Here is a 16,027-nt window from a genome sequence, read left to right on the forward strand (position 1 = left end):
AATCATTCGAGCTACTAATGTCTTTTAATGTCTAATTCGCTCTACCTCAGAATTGATATATTTTCACATATGAACCAAAAGGGACATTTTAGTTGATGATAATTTCGTCCCCTCATGGGATCAAACCATCGTCCAGCGGACAGGCACGACATCAAGACAACATTGATGTTACCGATTCGGCTAACAGTGAGGCTATAAGTTTATACCAATTCTGACCTTACAAATCACCGTCAAACTCGGTTTTTTTGTAATTAGAATTGCTATGAAACCCCCTCTACAAATCACCGTCAAACTCGGTTTTTTTGTAATTAGAATTGCTATGAAACCCCCTCTACCATGTTAGCCAATTCGAACATAGCCATATTACGAATAATTATCACTTCACCGTGATTCATATAAGTCATTCGAGTTACAAATGTCTTTTAATATCTAATTCGCTCTACCTAGGGATTGATATATTTTCATATATGTACCAAAGGGGAATTTTTAGTTGATAGTAATTTCGTCCCCTCAAGGGATCGAACCATCTTCCAGCGGACAGGCACGAAATCAAGACGACATTGACGTTACAGATTCGGCTAACAGTGAGGCTATAAGTTTATACCAATTCTGACCTTACAAATCACCGTCGAACTTGTTTTATTCATAATTAGAATCGATATGAAACCCTGTCTACCATGAGGGGACGAGATTATCAACTAAAAATTCCCCTTTGGTACATATATGTAAATATATCGATTCTGAGGTAGAGCGAATTATATATTAAAAGACATTTGTAGCTCGAATGATTTATATGAATCATGGTGAAGTGATAATTATTCATAACATGGCTACGTTCGCCAAACGTTTGAATTGGCTAACATGGTAGAGGGGGATTTCATATCGATTCTAATTACTAAAACACCGAGTTCAATGGTGATTTGTAAGGTCAGAATCGGTATAAACTTATAGCCTCACTGTTAGCCGTATCGGTAACGTCAATGTCATCTTGATTTCATGCCTGTCCGCTGGAAGATGGTTCGATCCCATGAGGGGACAAAATTATTATCAACTAAAAATTTCCCTTCGGTATATATATGAAAATATATCGATTCTGAGGTAGAGCAAATTATATATTAAAAGACATTTGTAGCTCGAATGATTCACATGAATCACGGTGAAGTGATAATTATTCATAACATGGCTATGTTCGCCAAACGTTCGAATTGGCTAACATGGTAGAGGGGGTTTCATATAGATTCTAATTACGAAAAAACCGAGTTCGACGGTGATTTGTAAGGTCAGAATCGGTATAAACTTATAGCCTTGTAAGGACAACGCTTATTCATAATTTTCTCTGTATATAATTCATCATTCGCGTTGTTCTCACTTCCCCCTGAGAGAGCATTCAGCGGGCTTTCCGTCAGTGTATAAAGCTTGTATAACCACATATTGTGTACTTTTATATTTTGTATTTTATGTCTCTCAAGAAACACAAATCGGGTCTCGCCGACCCACTTTTACTCTCTCGCGGGTCGGTGACCACATTTCCGTCCGCATGCTGTATATTTATATTTCCCTTGACTGTAATAAAAATCAGTACACTTCTACCTGCCTCTTTGTCCACCTCTCACAACTGGTGACCTCCCGGTTTGGACGGTGACCCAAGCGGTTTTGGCTCAGCCATTAAGGGACTCACTACCGCCGCTCACCTTCAGAGATCTTTAACGGACTCATACGGCGCCTCAGTATAGATCTCTGAAAGCTCCTACCGTGGAAATAACCAACGCCTCTAACGGACTAAATACGGCATACCTGCCCAAGGTGTGTTCAGGCGTTTCCTCAAACGGTTTGGCCCGCCATTCACGACTCTGTCGACCGTTTTTGTGAGAGAGGACAATGGGCGCAAACAGTACCTCGCGGGAAACCTCGCGGGAAACCCGGGCCTCCCCGCCCCAGCGACGGACTCTGACACAGCGGCCGCTCAAGCTGTCAAATTGCCCCCCTTCACAACGGCTGACCCGTCTTCCTGGTTCTTCCGAGCCGAAGGGCAATTCCGGATCGCGGGGCTCACAAACAAAGTGCTGCAGGCTGACCTCGTCGCAGCGGCTCTCCCGACAGAAGTGTTCGACCGAACCTATCTAACTGGCTGACCGGTCGAGCACGAATCGGACTTGTCACGCTCGACGAGATAAAAGAAAGGCTCTTGACAGCCTATTCCGTGCCTATCGCTGAAAGGGCCGCCCGCGCCCTCGACCTAGTCGCGAACCCCATGCGCGGCGCCGACACCCAAGATGCCTGGGACACTGTTGGATGGGCCTCGTCCGTTCTGCCCGAAATAGGCCCCGACGGAAAAAAAGGTAGAGATCAGCCTGAGCCGCGAAATATTCCTGCGGCAACTCGAGCCGGACGTCCGAAAGCAGCTGACCGACGCGTACACCCTAGAGGACGACGAACTACTAGAGAAGGCAAAGAAGCTGACGTTGTCGAACAATGCCGCGAAAGCTCGCCGCCCCCCCTCGATCCTCCGTGTGCCTGGCCGCAGAGAAGGAAGAAGACGACGACGACCCCCCAACGCAAGAGATCGGCGCCGTATCCCAAGGGAAGTCCTCCCACACGCAGCGAGGTGAAAACTCCTGGTGCCGCTTCCACCGGAGGTTCGGGAGATTCGCCAGGAGGTGCGAAAAGCCCTTGCACCTTCCAACAGTCAAAAAACGGCGACGGCAAACAAAACCAAGGCCGCCCGTGGCAACGGCCGGCGTCGGAACCACACACCGTAGGGTTTCTACGTCCGCGACGCGATCTCCGGCCGGAGGATGTTGGTGGATACGGGGGCAATGCACTCGATATTCCCGCCGTCAGGAAAAGACCGTAGCCGCGAGCCGACAAAACAACCTCCCTCGTCGCCGCAAACGGGACCCCCATCCGTTCCTAACGGCACGAAGCCCCTCGAGATATCCATCTTGGGGCGAAACTACGTCTGGGAATTCACAATCGCGGACATCAGGATCCCGCTACTGGGGGCAGACTTCCTGGCGCAGAACGGCTCTGGTGGACGTGGGCCGCAAACGCCTCCTCGACACGGGGACATGCCTTTCCCTTCCACTGGCAGCAGGCCCGGGCGCCCCTACAATTTGTACCATCGCCCCCCACAATACGGCAACCTCCTGCAGGAGTTCCCCGAAGTCTTCAAGCCGGAACTTCGTCAGGCGGCAGGGACGCCGCCCAAGCACGGGATATTCCACCACATAGCCACCACAGGCCCCCCGACACACGCGAAATTCCGACGACTCCCTCCAGGCCGCCTCCAGGAGGCGAAGCAGGCGTTCTCGGAGATGGAACGAATAATGGGCATCTGCAAGAAAGCATCGAGCCCTTGGGCGTCGCCCTGCACATGGTACAGAAACCTGACGGCACCTGGAGGCCCTGCGGAGATACAGAAGACTCAACCTCGCTACAATCCCCGACCAATACCCCTTGCCAAACATGCAGGATTTGACAGGGGCCCTTCATGGGGCGAAGGTCTTCACAAAAATGGACGCTCTTAAAATCCTATTTTCCAGGTTCCAGTGCACCCCGAGGATGTCCCCAAGACTGCCATCATCACGCCTTTTGGCTCCTTCGTTTTCCATTACTCAAACCTTCGGCCTGAGGAATGCAGGGGCCACCTTCCAGCGCCTGATGGACAGCATCCTGGGGACCTGCCCTTCTGCGTCTGCTACGTCGACGATATCTTGATTTTTTCCAGGTCCTTGGAGGAGCACCTACATCACGTCCGAGCGGTCCTGAAGCTGCCTGCAGGAAAACGGGGCTGGGCTGGTCGTCCGTTTCGACAAATGCACCTTCGGCGCCGAGAAGGTGGACTTCCTCGGACACGAGATCTCCGCGACGGGCGTGCGCCCCATGGCCTCGAAGGTAGGCGTGGTGCAGAAGTTCCCAACACCAACCACGGTCAAGTCCTGCAGGAGTTCATCGGAATGGTCATTACTACCGCCGATTCATCCCCGCCGCCGCCCGCACCATGTCTCCTCTAACACAGGTCCTGAAGGGGAAACCAAAGGCCCTAACGTGGGAGGCCGAACAAGAGGAAGGGCTTTCAAACGAGACGAAGAGGGCCCTCGCCAGAGCGGCGACATTATGCCACCAAGACCCTGCTGACCTTTACTTTCCTCACCACCGGACGCCAAGCAACGTCGCTGCGGGGCTGTCCTCGAGGCAGGTGGTCCAGGGCGAGCCCAGCCACTCGCCTTCTACAGCAAAAAAACTATCAGCCGCCGAGACGAGGTACAGCACGTTCGACCGCGAACTCCTGGCAGTGTACCAAGCAGTGCGACATTTCCGCTACCTCCTCGAGGGCTCCCCCTTTACGATCAGGACGGACCACCTCCCGTTTGGTACACGCCTTCACCAAGGCGGGCGACGCTTGGTCAGCGAGACAACAGAGGCACCTAGCAGCCATCGCAGAGTTCGGTTGCACCATCCAGTACGTGCCTGGCGAGAAGAACCCCGTGGCAGACGCCCTATCGAGGATAGAAATCAACGCCGTGCGTCTCGGGGTCGACTACGAAGACCTCGCCCGGGAACAGGCTGCCGACCCGGAGACTGCCGCATACCGCACTGCTATCACCGCCCTCAAGTGGGAAGACGTGCCTTTCGGACCCGCAGGCATGACGCTCCTCTGCGACATCAGCACGGGCCGCCCGCGCCCGCTGATCCCAGCCTCCCGAAGGAAAGCCGTGTTCGACGTCATACACGGACTCTCGCACCCCTCGGGCCGGACGACGGTGCGCCTCCTGACGGAGAAGTTCGTCTGGCATGGAATTCGGAAGGACTCCCTCGAGTGGGCCAGGACCTGCGTGCCTTGCCAAACTAGCAAAATCAGTCGCACACGGAATCAGGCGTGGGGAAATTTCCTCGCAGCCGAAACGGAAGATTCGGCCACATCATAGACGTCGTTGGCCCCCACCCCTGCCCCCCGTCGGAAGGCGCCAGGTACCTCCTGACGGTAATCGATCGCTACCACCAGATGGCCCGAGGCAAACTCCGATGTCGGAGGCGACCACGAAAGCATGTGCCGAAGCACTCCTCGCCAGCTGGATCAGTCGATTCGGAGTGCCAGACGAAATCACGACAGACCTCGGACCAGTTTTCCTGTCGGAGTTGTGGACTGCCCTGGCCCGCCTAATGGAACGTCGCTACATGCCACCACCGCCTACAACCCAGCAGCTAACGGCATGGTGGAGAGAGTCCACCGTTCGATCAAGGCTTCCCTGATGGCGCGCTGCACCGACGAAAAATTGAAGAGCCAACTACCGTGGGTCCTCCTCGGTCTCAGGACTGCCCCGCGGGCAAACGGAGAGGCATCACCCGCGGGAGAAGGTATACGGGGAGCCATTAACAGTCCCTGGCGAGTTCTTCCGACCAATGCCGACGACGCTGACGTCTCCATCGCCAGGCTTCGGGAATCGCCGGGAAGTTCACGCCCTGCGTCAAAACCTTCTCCGACAGAACCAAACGTTTCCTCCCGAAGGCCCTATCATCGTGCAAGCAGGTCTTCGTCAGGGACGACGCCCGCCGCCCGCCTCTAACGAGACCCTACCGCGGTCCCTTCCGCGTCCTACGACGCACTGACAAGGCATATCTCTTATCCATCAACGGTCGCGAGGACTGGGCCACAATCGATCGCCTGAAACCAGCCTTCATCATGGACGAGGACCTCGCAGACGCGGATTCCACAGGGCGCCTCAATCTTCCTCGGAAAAAAGCGACTCCTCGTCGATTGCCCAAACCTCCTAGCCGTAGCCGCGGCCGCCCTCGAAAGACGGTCGAACCCCCCGAGGATCACCTCAGGGGAGGCATCCCGTCCCCGGAAACCCCGAGGATCTATCACAACAAACTAATATCACGCACCCGAGGGCGCCTCCGCCGTCCAGCTCGCTTCCGCGAGTGACTACCCGAAGTACATAAGAAGTCAGCCAACATCAATACCTAATTATTGTCTTAGGGGGGGAGTATTTGTAAGGACAACGCTTATTCATAATTTTCTGCTGTATATAATTCATCATCGGCGTTGTTCTCACTTCCCCTGAGAGAGCATTCAGCGGGCTTTCCGTCAGTGTATAAAGCTTGTATAACCACATATTGTGTACTTTTATATTTTGTCTTTTATGTCTCTCAAGAAACACAAATCGGGTCTCGCCGACCCACTTTTACTCTCTCGCGGGTCGGTACCACATTTCCGTCCGCATGCTGTATATTTATATTTCCCTTGACTGTAATAAAAATCAGTACCAGCTACCTGTCTTAATCTCTGGTCCTCACAGCCTCACTGTTAGCCGAATCAGTAACGTCAATGTCGTCTTGATTTCATGCCTGTCCACTGGACGATGGTTCGATCCCATGAGGGGACGAAATTATTATCAACTAAAAATTCCCCTTTGGTACGTATATGAAAAGATATCAATTCTGAGGTAGAGCGAATTAGATATTAAGACATCTGTAGCTCGAATGAATATATATATATATATATATATATATATATATATATATATATATATATATATATGAATATATATATATATATATAATATTATATATATATATATGATATATATATATATATATATATATATATATATATAATATACACACACACATATATATATATATATATATATATATATATATATATATATATATATATATATATATATATATATATATATTATATAATAATATAAATACTATAATATATAATATATAATATATAAATTATAATATACACATATATGTATATATATAATATATATATATATATATATATATATATATATATATATATATATATATATACAAACATATATATATATATATATATATATATATATATATATATATATATATATATATATATCTATATATATATATATTTTATGTATATGTATATATATATATGTATATATATATATATATATATATATATATATATATATATATATATATATATATATATATATATATGTATATATATATATATATATATATATATATATATATATATATATATATATATATGAGGTTGTAGTCCACAGGGGAAAAGAAAAGCTGAAATTCTTTTTAGCTCAACAGTTTTGGCCTCCACTGGCCCTTATCGAGAGCTGTTTATTAACTAGCTCACAAAGTTTACAGTACATTCAAAGTAAAATATAAGAAACAGAAAAATAAAAATAAGCAGTTAGATAAACATTGATAATTGAAATACAGGAAAGTCAGTTACAGTAACAACCTATTTAAAATGATTTACAACCAGTTTGAAGGTTTCAAAACAAAAATATCTGTTAAAATATTTCCTCTAACAATTAAAATATGATCTTTGTAAAAGGACAACACTGCTCAGTTTGCAACTCCATGGGAAAGGTAGCCGCTCGACAAAGGCGCCTTATACCACAGCAATCAAGCATAACACATATAAATTGAAACAATCCTCTATTTTAAATGACTTATAACCATTTAATGGTTTCATAACATAGAACAGTGCTTCAAATACTTTTACAGTGAAAAGAAGTCTTTGTTTAGTTTACACTGTCATTTAACAGTTTAATGCCGATTGGACGTAATAAACGTCGACTAAAATTGTCTGTCGTATGCTGATTGGACGTATGGTACGTCAATGAAAAAAAGTTATTTAAAAATTCGCGGAAAAGTAGTTATAGGCCTACTAGGCAAACACTTTTGAATCATGCCCCTTGGGGGATGCTGGGAGTTCACGGATCAAGCTGTTGTTTTGTTTACAAGCGTGACCCAGGTGCGGATGCGCGAAATGCCTCCTTTTCGCATCAGACAGCGTCAGCGACGCGTCGTCCGAGAGCGATCTTTTGCCACAATCGTGTTTTGCCGAACTTTTGCGAGAGTTTGAGTATTTGTGGTGGTACAAGACGTACATAGAGATGTCTCAATGTCGTATGGAGCACGAAAGGCGCGTTTTACCCCTCGGGAGGGATCATGTGAGACGTATTTTGGACTTGGATGCTGGCGAGGGACCAAGTACCCAAGATGACCTCGCGCAACAACGCCGTTCCGTGCGGCCTCGTGTGGACGAAAGTGTTTAAGGACCACGTGTCTTGTGTGCCTTTAGTAACCCCTAGGAAGCATCAGGGTGTCCTTAGGGGCATTCGTAGGCATTTAGGAGGCCTCGAACCAAAGGACATTGACGATTACTTGTGAGAGCTTGATCGGCAGCGTGTTGCAAGTCCTCATTTTGATGGCGGTTGGTCATCTAGTGACGAGGACATCACTCCCGATGTTAGTGATGATGAATATTTGCCCCCATTGTCCGTTCGAGGGTCACATCCCGAAAATGAGCTCGAATTTAGTGGTTTTAGTATGTATGATGGGGAATCTGAGGAGGAGGAGGAGGAGGAGATAATGTCGTCTAGTTTTGTCGCCGACGACGACACAGAAAGCGAGGGCCTAAGTGAGGGAGATGGGCCAGTGGGGGGGTTTCGAGTGTGAAACCGTGCCCGAGCATGTGCGGTGCGCGGGCATGTAGAATGTCGGAGCGTCGCGCCAGCCAAGGTGAAGGTCAGTCGTCCAAGAGCGACGAGGACTGGTTGGAGGACCCCACCCCACCTAACATGCACCCATTCATGGCAGCACCTGGGCTCACCGTACCTGTTCCTCTCACTGCTCTGGGGTTCATTCAGCTGTTCCTTATGCGGGAATTGCTGGAATACCTGGTAGCAGAGACGGCGAACTACGCTCGGTACTGCCATGACGAACTACGGACGACATTGTCGTATCGCTGGCGGGGCAGCAACCTCACCGACATGGCGCATTTTTTGGGGTTCCACATATTTTTTGGTATGAGGCCTGCTGCCGACGTCAGGCAATATTGGAGGCGGAATTTTTTTTAAGTACGGCCAATGTGCCCGGTGTTATGCCCTGTGATAGTTTCCTGGCGTTGGACAGGTATTTCAATGCCTTCAACCGAAGGGCCATACCTTGGAATAACCCCGATCGCCTCATCTTAGTCCGCCCGGTGTTGGAGTACATTCGTGAATAGTGCAAAATTCTCGTGGTTCCTGGCAAGAACCTTTCTTTGGATGAGGGGATGATGCCTTACAAAGGACGTCTTAGCATTAAAGTGTATAACCCCAAGAAGCCGAAGAAATATGGAGTGAAACTTTTTTTTATAATGGAGTCCAACACTGGATACGTCGTGGACTTCTTGGTGTATTCCGGGGTCTTCTCCACGCTGTGTGACACTGTGTTCAGTCTTGGGGACCATTTTCGTAACCAGGGATACCACCTGTTTATGGATAATTATTATAACTCGGTATCCCTGGCCCAAGAACTGTATGAAGCAGGTGTGCACATCAGTGGTACCCTTCGGTTTGTGTGTGGGGCCCCGAATGTCCTCAAGAGGTTCGCTAGTCAGCCGCAATATCTGGCAAGAGGAGAGACAGAGTGGCGGTGGAAGGGAGCTGTCTTCGTCATCTGTTGGAAGGGGGTCCGACTTGTCCCCATGATTACGACGAGTAATGAACCCATCCAAGAGGAGATCGTCCAGCGGAAGAAGACACGTCGGCAGGGCCGAGTTATGTATGAGGAGTTTTGTGTCGAGCGGCCTACCATCATTGGGCACTACAATGGGCACATGGGAGGAGTTGATCTCTTTGATCAACTCATCCAGTATTATCCCTTCGCCAGGAGAACCAGGAGGTGGACACAGAAGCTCCTCAAATACATTCTTCAGTTGGCCCTCCAGAATGCCTACATCCTCTACTGTGGGTACTACAATCCAGACCTCCGGAGGTTGTCCCACATCCAGTTTCTCGAGGTAGCCGGAAATGCCCTCATCAACTTTAATCCCGATGAGTGGCCTTCCATCACTGGCCCCCAGCCCTGACTGCAGATCTGCCCTTAGAGGAAAGGGCAGATGTTAGGAGGGCCAACTTCGGTCATCCTTCTCCTACCGCTGCTGCTACCGCCGCCCCTGCTGCCGACGCCCCTGCTGCCGCCGCCCCTGCTGCCACAGCCCTTGATGATCCCGGCCCCGCTCAGATGACTTCTCGTCGGATAACGGACCCTGTGTGTCGGCTGCAGCCAGGGGATCACACACTGGAGCTGCTACAAGGGCGCAGGCAGAAACGGTGCCGGGTGTGCCATATGAATGGCAGAAGGAGAGACACCCGGTTCTTCTGTCGCACCTGCTGGAGTGCGCCTGACATACCGACAGCGGAGGGCACAGTGGGCCACCCTTCAGGCGCGCTTCTCCCTCCTCCACCTGTACCTCGTCATGTCGAGAGGAAAAAAATGCAAGACTCTTCAATGGAGGAGAGATAAAACAAGAATAGTACAAAGAGTCAGGATTACGAGTGAGTATTCTGCATTTTTTTATATTTATTTTTATATTTATTACAAGTTTTTATATATCTGTATCTATTGATGTATTTTATATGTTATTTCATTTTATGCAAAAAGAAAAGTTTCACCCACATTCCTTTTAGTTATGTATTTGTTCGTAACAGCATAGAAAAATGCAATATATATATATATATATATACGTAGTATATATATATATATATATATATATATATATATATATATATATATATGCATATTTTTCTATGCTGTTACGAATACATAACTAAAAGGAATGTGGGTGAAACTTTTCTTTTTGCATATATATATATATATATATATATATATATATATATATATATATATATATATATATATATATATATATATATATATATATATATTGGTATTTTTGGGAAAGCGAAGAATCTAACATTTAAGTAATATTCAATCATTTATCTTCATTTTGAAACAAATTGGAAGTCTCTAGCACAATATTTCGATTTATGGTGAATTTTTGAAAAAAACTTTTTCCTTCCCTCCACGGGCGGATTCTCCGCCGCAAATCTCCAAAATGCTTATGTCGCATTCTCGCAATATTTGCTCCGTTTCATATTAGCCGTTGTTTCATAGAGTTGTATATATGAAAATGTGTGCAATTCATGTAGAAAACAACAAAAAATAATTCATGGTCATAGCTTTTTTTCATTTTCGGAATATTTACACATAAAGCACAATAAATAGACAAAACTTGACGTTCGGTCAACTTTGACTCGACCGAAATGGTCGAAAAACGCAATTGTAAGCTACAACTCTTACAATCTAGTAATATTCAATCATTTATCTTCATTTTAAAACAAATTCGAAGTCTCTAGCACAATATTTCGATTTATGATGAATTTTTGAAAAACTTTTCCTTTCCCTCCGCCGCAAATCTCCAAAATGCTTACGCCGCATTCTCGTAATATTTGCTCCATTTCATATTAGCAGTTTCATAGAGTTATATATATGAAAATATGCGCATTTTCATGTAAAATACAACAAAAAATAATTGAAGGTCGTAGCTTTTCTTATTTTCGAAATATTTGCATATAAATCACGATAAATAAAAAAATTCGACCTTTGGTCAACTTTGACTCGACCGGAATGGTCGAAAAACGCAATTGTAAGCTAAAACTCTTACAGTCTAGTAATATTGAATAATTTATCTTAATTTTTAAACAAATTGGAAGTCTCTAGCACAACATTTCGATTTATGGTGAATTTTTTAATAAAACCCTTTCCTTCCCTCCGCGCGCGGATTCTCCGCCGCAAATCTCCAAAATGCTTACGTCACATTCTCGTAATATTTGCTCCGTTTCATATTAGCCGTTTCATAGAGTTTTATATATCGAAATGTGCGCAATTTCATTTAAAATACAACAAACAATAATTAAAGGTCGTAGCATTTCTCATTTTTGAAATATTTGCATATAAATCACGATAAATAGAAATAATTCGACATTTGGTCAACTATGATTCGACCGAAATGGTTGAAAAACGCAATTGTAAGCTAAAACTCTTACATTCTAGTAATATTCAATCATTTATCTTCATTTTGAAACAAATTGGAAGTCTCTAGCACAACATTTTGATTTATGGTGAATTTTTGAAAAAAATCTTTTTCCTTCCCTCCGCAAATCTCCAAAATACTTCGCATTCTCGTAATATTTGCTCCATTTCATATTAGCCGTTTCATAGTTTTTTATATATGAAAACATGCGCAATTTCATGTAAAATACAACAAAAAATAATTGAAGGTCGTAGCTTTTCTCATTTTGAAATATTTGCATATAAATAACGAAAATAAAAAAAAATCTACATTCAGTCAACTTTAACTCGACCGAAGTGGTCGAAAAATGCAATTGTAAGCTAAAACTCTTACAGTCTAGTAATATTCAATCATTTATCTTCAATTTGAAACAAATTGGAAGTCTCTAGAACAATATTTCGATTTATGGTGAATTTAAAAAAAAAACAATTTTACGTCCGCGGGTTACGAATTTATGCATCATTTTGTGATAATATTTTCTCTTGTGTTGCTTTGATCGTTTTACAATGTGTTATATACCAAAATGATCGCAATTTAGTGTACAATACAACGAAAAAATATTAACTTGTTAGCTTTAACCGTTTTGCTCACAGCGCGATTTGTATACAATTATATATGAAATTTTTTTCACGCTGTCATATATCTCAATATTTATATATGATAATATTTTTTCATTTCTGATAGTTGCATACTAAACTTCAGGCAATTACAAAAAAAGGAACCAAAAATGAACACTTGATCTTGAAAACTAAGCGTGCTGTGATTTAAAAAAAAAATTTCCGCTTCGGCGCTCACTCCTGAAGCATGCCGGCATACGGGAGACAATTTTTAAAATACCGCTTCAGCGTTTAAGGGTTAACTATATGTAAGAATAAAGGATCTGTTTTAAATACCCGTGAATAATTATTAAAATTGTTGCAATCACTTATGGCAATGCATGCACTTTCAAGTAAACATCTCTCTACATAATTATTCCGTTTCAGCAGTACTCTGGAACAATTCCACGCAATACCGTCATTACATGATTGATTATGGACATTAATGGCATTGATACAATCATTTCTCCCGATACTATATTTGTGCTGACTTTTTTGCACCTCCAGTCCCTTTTTCCACTGTCCAATATAGTACTCCTTACATGAACATGGGATCTGAGAAATAATACCTTCACCATATTTGGGACTGTTTCTTATAAGATTGTTGCCTTTTGTGTTGGGGAAAGAAAATACCAAACCCAAACCCAGCACTTTCAAAGAATGTACAATGTTTTCAAAGGTAAAGTGATATGGTAAGACCAAATACTTGGGTGTCTAATGCTAAACCAACTATATACATATATATATATATATATATATACTATATATATATATATATATATATCTATATATATATATATATATATATATATATATATATATATATATTATATAATATATATATATATATATAGATATATATATATATATATATTATATATAATATATATATATATATATATATATATATATATATATATATATATATATATATATATAATATATATATATATACATATATATATACATATATATAATATATATATATATATATATATATATATTATATATATATATATATATATATATATAACATATATAAATATATAATATATATATATATATATATATATATATATACATATATAAACATATATATATATAAATATATTATATATATATATATATATATATATATATATATATATATATATATATATATATATATATATATATACATATAATATATATATATATATATATATATATATATATATATATATATATATATATATATATATATATGTATATATATATATATATATATATATATGTATATATATAAATATATATATATATATATATATATAGTATATATATATATATATATATATATATATATATATACATATATATATATATATATATATATACTATATATACACACATATATATATATATAATATTATATATATATATATTATAATATATATATAAATATATATTATAATATTATATGATATATGCATAATTAATATAATTAAATAAAATATATTATAATATAATTACATATATATAAAAATATAAATATTATATAAATATATAATATATATAATATATATTATATATATATATAATATATATACATAATATACAGTGGACGCTGTATTTGCGGGCTCATGCATCCGTGGATTTCTCTCTGGAATATTCCCCTGCTATTATTCATGGAAAATTCGCCTATTCGCAGTATTTTTCTATGAGAAATTTTCACAAATTCCGGTTTTTTTTATTAATTCCATCATAAAATGCACTTTTTTGATAAAACTATTAAAAAACCAAGTATAAAAATTTTAGTGGATTTTTCTTGAGTTTTAACTAACAGAATAGGAGGTTTTAAGCATTTTTATAGGGGTTCCCTCTATTTGTGGGTTCTAACTATTCGTGGGTGGTTGTCTGGTACACATCCCTGCGAACACGGGGCGACCATTGTGTATATACTATATATATATATTATATTATATATATTATATATATATATATATATATATTATATTAATATAGATATATATTGTATATTATAAAAATGTATTATTGTATATTATTCTATAATATTATTATATATATATAAAACCAGTTAATGGTGCGTCTGTTAGGTGTGTTGGCCGCCATAACTTTAATATCGGCCCTTCTATGGCATCTGGTAACTGAAACTCGGCCCGTTATATTGCCGATTTTGTTATGGCGCTAGACTAGCATCATAAAACTGGATCACCATTAACTTGGGAATGTCTGTATAATATATATATATATATATATATATATATATATATATATATATTATATATACTATTTGCTGGGGTTTTGGTACCCATCCCCTGCAAATATAGGGGAACACTGTATATATATAATATATATATATATAATATAATATATATATATATATAATATATATATATATATGTGTGTATATGTATATTATATATATACTATATATATATATATATATATATATATATATATATATATATCTATATATACAGTGTTCCCCTATATTTGCAGGGGATGGGTACCAGACCAGCAAATAGTTGAGAGCCCTATAAAATTGCTTAAAACTGGAAAACTGGCTATTTTGTTAGTTGAAACTCAAGAAAAACCCACTAAAAATTTTTATACCTGGCTATTTTAATAGTTTTATCACAAAATGTGCATTTTATGATGAAATTGATAAACAGGACTTTGCAGATATTTATCATAGAGAAATACCATGAATAAGCAAATTTTCTGCAAATAATGGGGGTATATGTTCCAGAGAGAAATCTGCAAATAGTACATGAGTGAATGGTTGAATGTTTGTGTGCTACAGAAATCCAAACTGCCTGACTGATCTAGAGAATATTTGGCACGTGGCCATCATTTGACCCAACTTAAGTAATAGGGGGTAGGTTTTAAACCTGTATACAGACAAACACAGACACCTGTCCCATTTATCCACATATTAACCCATTCAAGTAGTTGGTGGCTCAACCAGATGTGCAAATTACATAATGACAGTATTTCCTTTTTTTATTCATTCAAATGTAATTCATTCATTTCTTCTTCATTTTTACCTTTGGAATTCTCTACACCAACTACTTTATTTTCTTCAGGCAAGCTTCTCTGGAATAAAGGCAAATTACTCACAATTCTTTCCATTTAGTTATTCTAGTTGATGGATCGTTTCCTCGCTCATCAATGTCTTTAGGACTAAATTACAAATTGACATAGTACAAGATTTTAATTAATTCATGCAGACTTAAATTTTAAACAAAATATTATTGGAGCGCTGAATTTCTATTGGTTGGTCTCACGCTCTTGCTAGCAGTCTGGGTGGCAGCATGGCTATTCTTGGTGCTCTGTAGGACGTGTTCTATGCTAAAACTTGCAGCAAAGAGCATAATTCCCATCTCTGTCTGATGGTCTTGATTTGTGTTGCTGTCGGTAGTTGTGTACAGGGTATTCAGTAGTTCGTCCCCTCCCCTTCAGATTCTCACGGATGTCCTGTGGTTTCCTTGAGGGGAGG

General features: G+C 41.0%; 1 protein-coding gene across 1 annotated transcript in view; it reads left to right on the plus strand.

The window, feature by feature from the left end:
• Positions 1-16,027, plus strand: part of LOC135207112 (glutamate receptor 1-like) — a 44,174-nt gene that overhangs the window by 27,226 nt on the left and 921 nt on the right. The window lies entirely within an intron of this gene.

This window comes from Macrobrachium nipponense, chromosome 32 (genome assembly GCF_015104395.2).
Source record: "Macrobrachium nipponense isolate FS-2020 chromosome 32, ASM1510439v2, whole genome shotgun sequence".
NCBI classification, from domain to species: Eukaryota; Metazoa; Arthropoda; class Malacostraca; order Decapoda; family Palaemonidae; genus Macrobrachium; species Macrobrachium nipponense.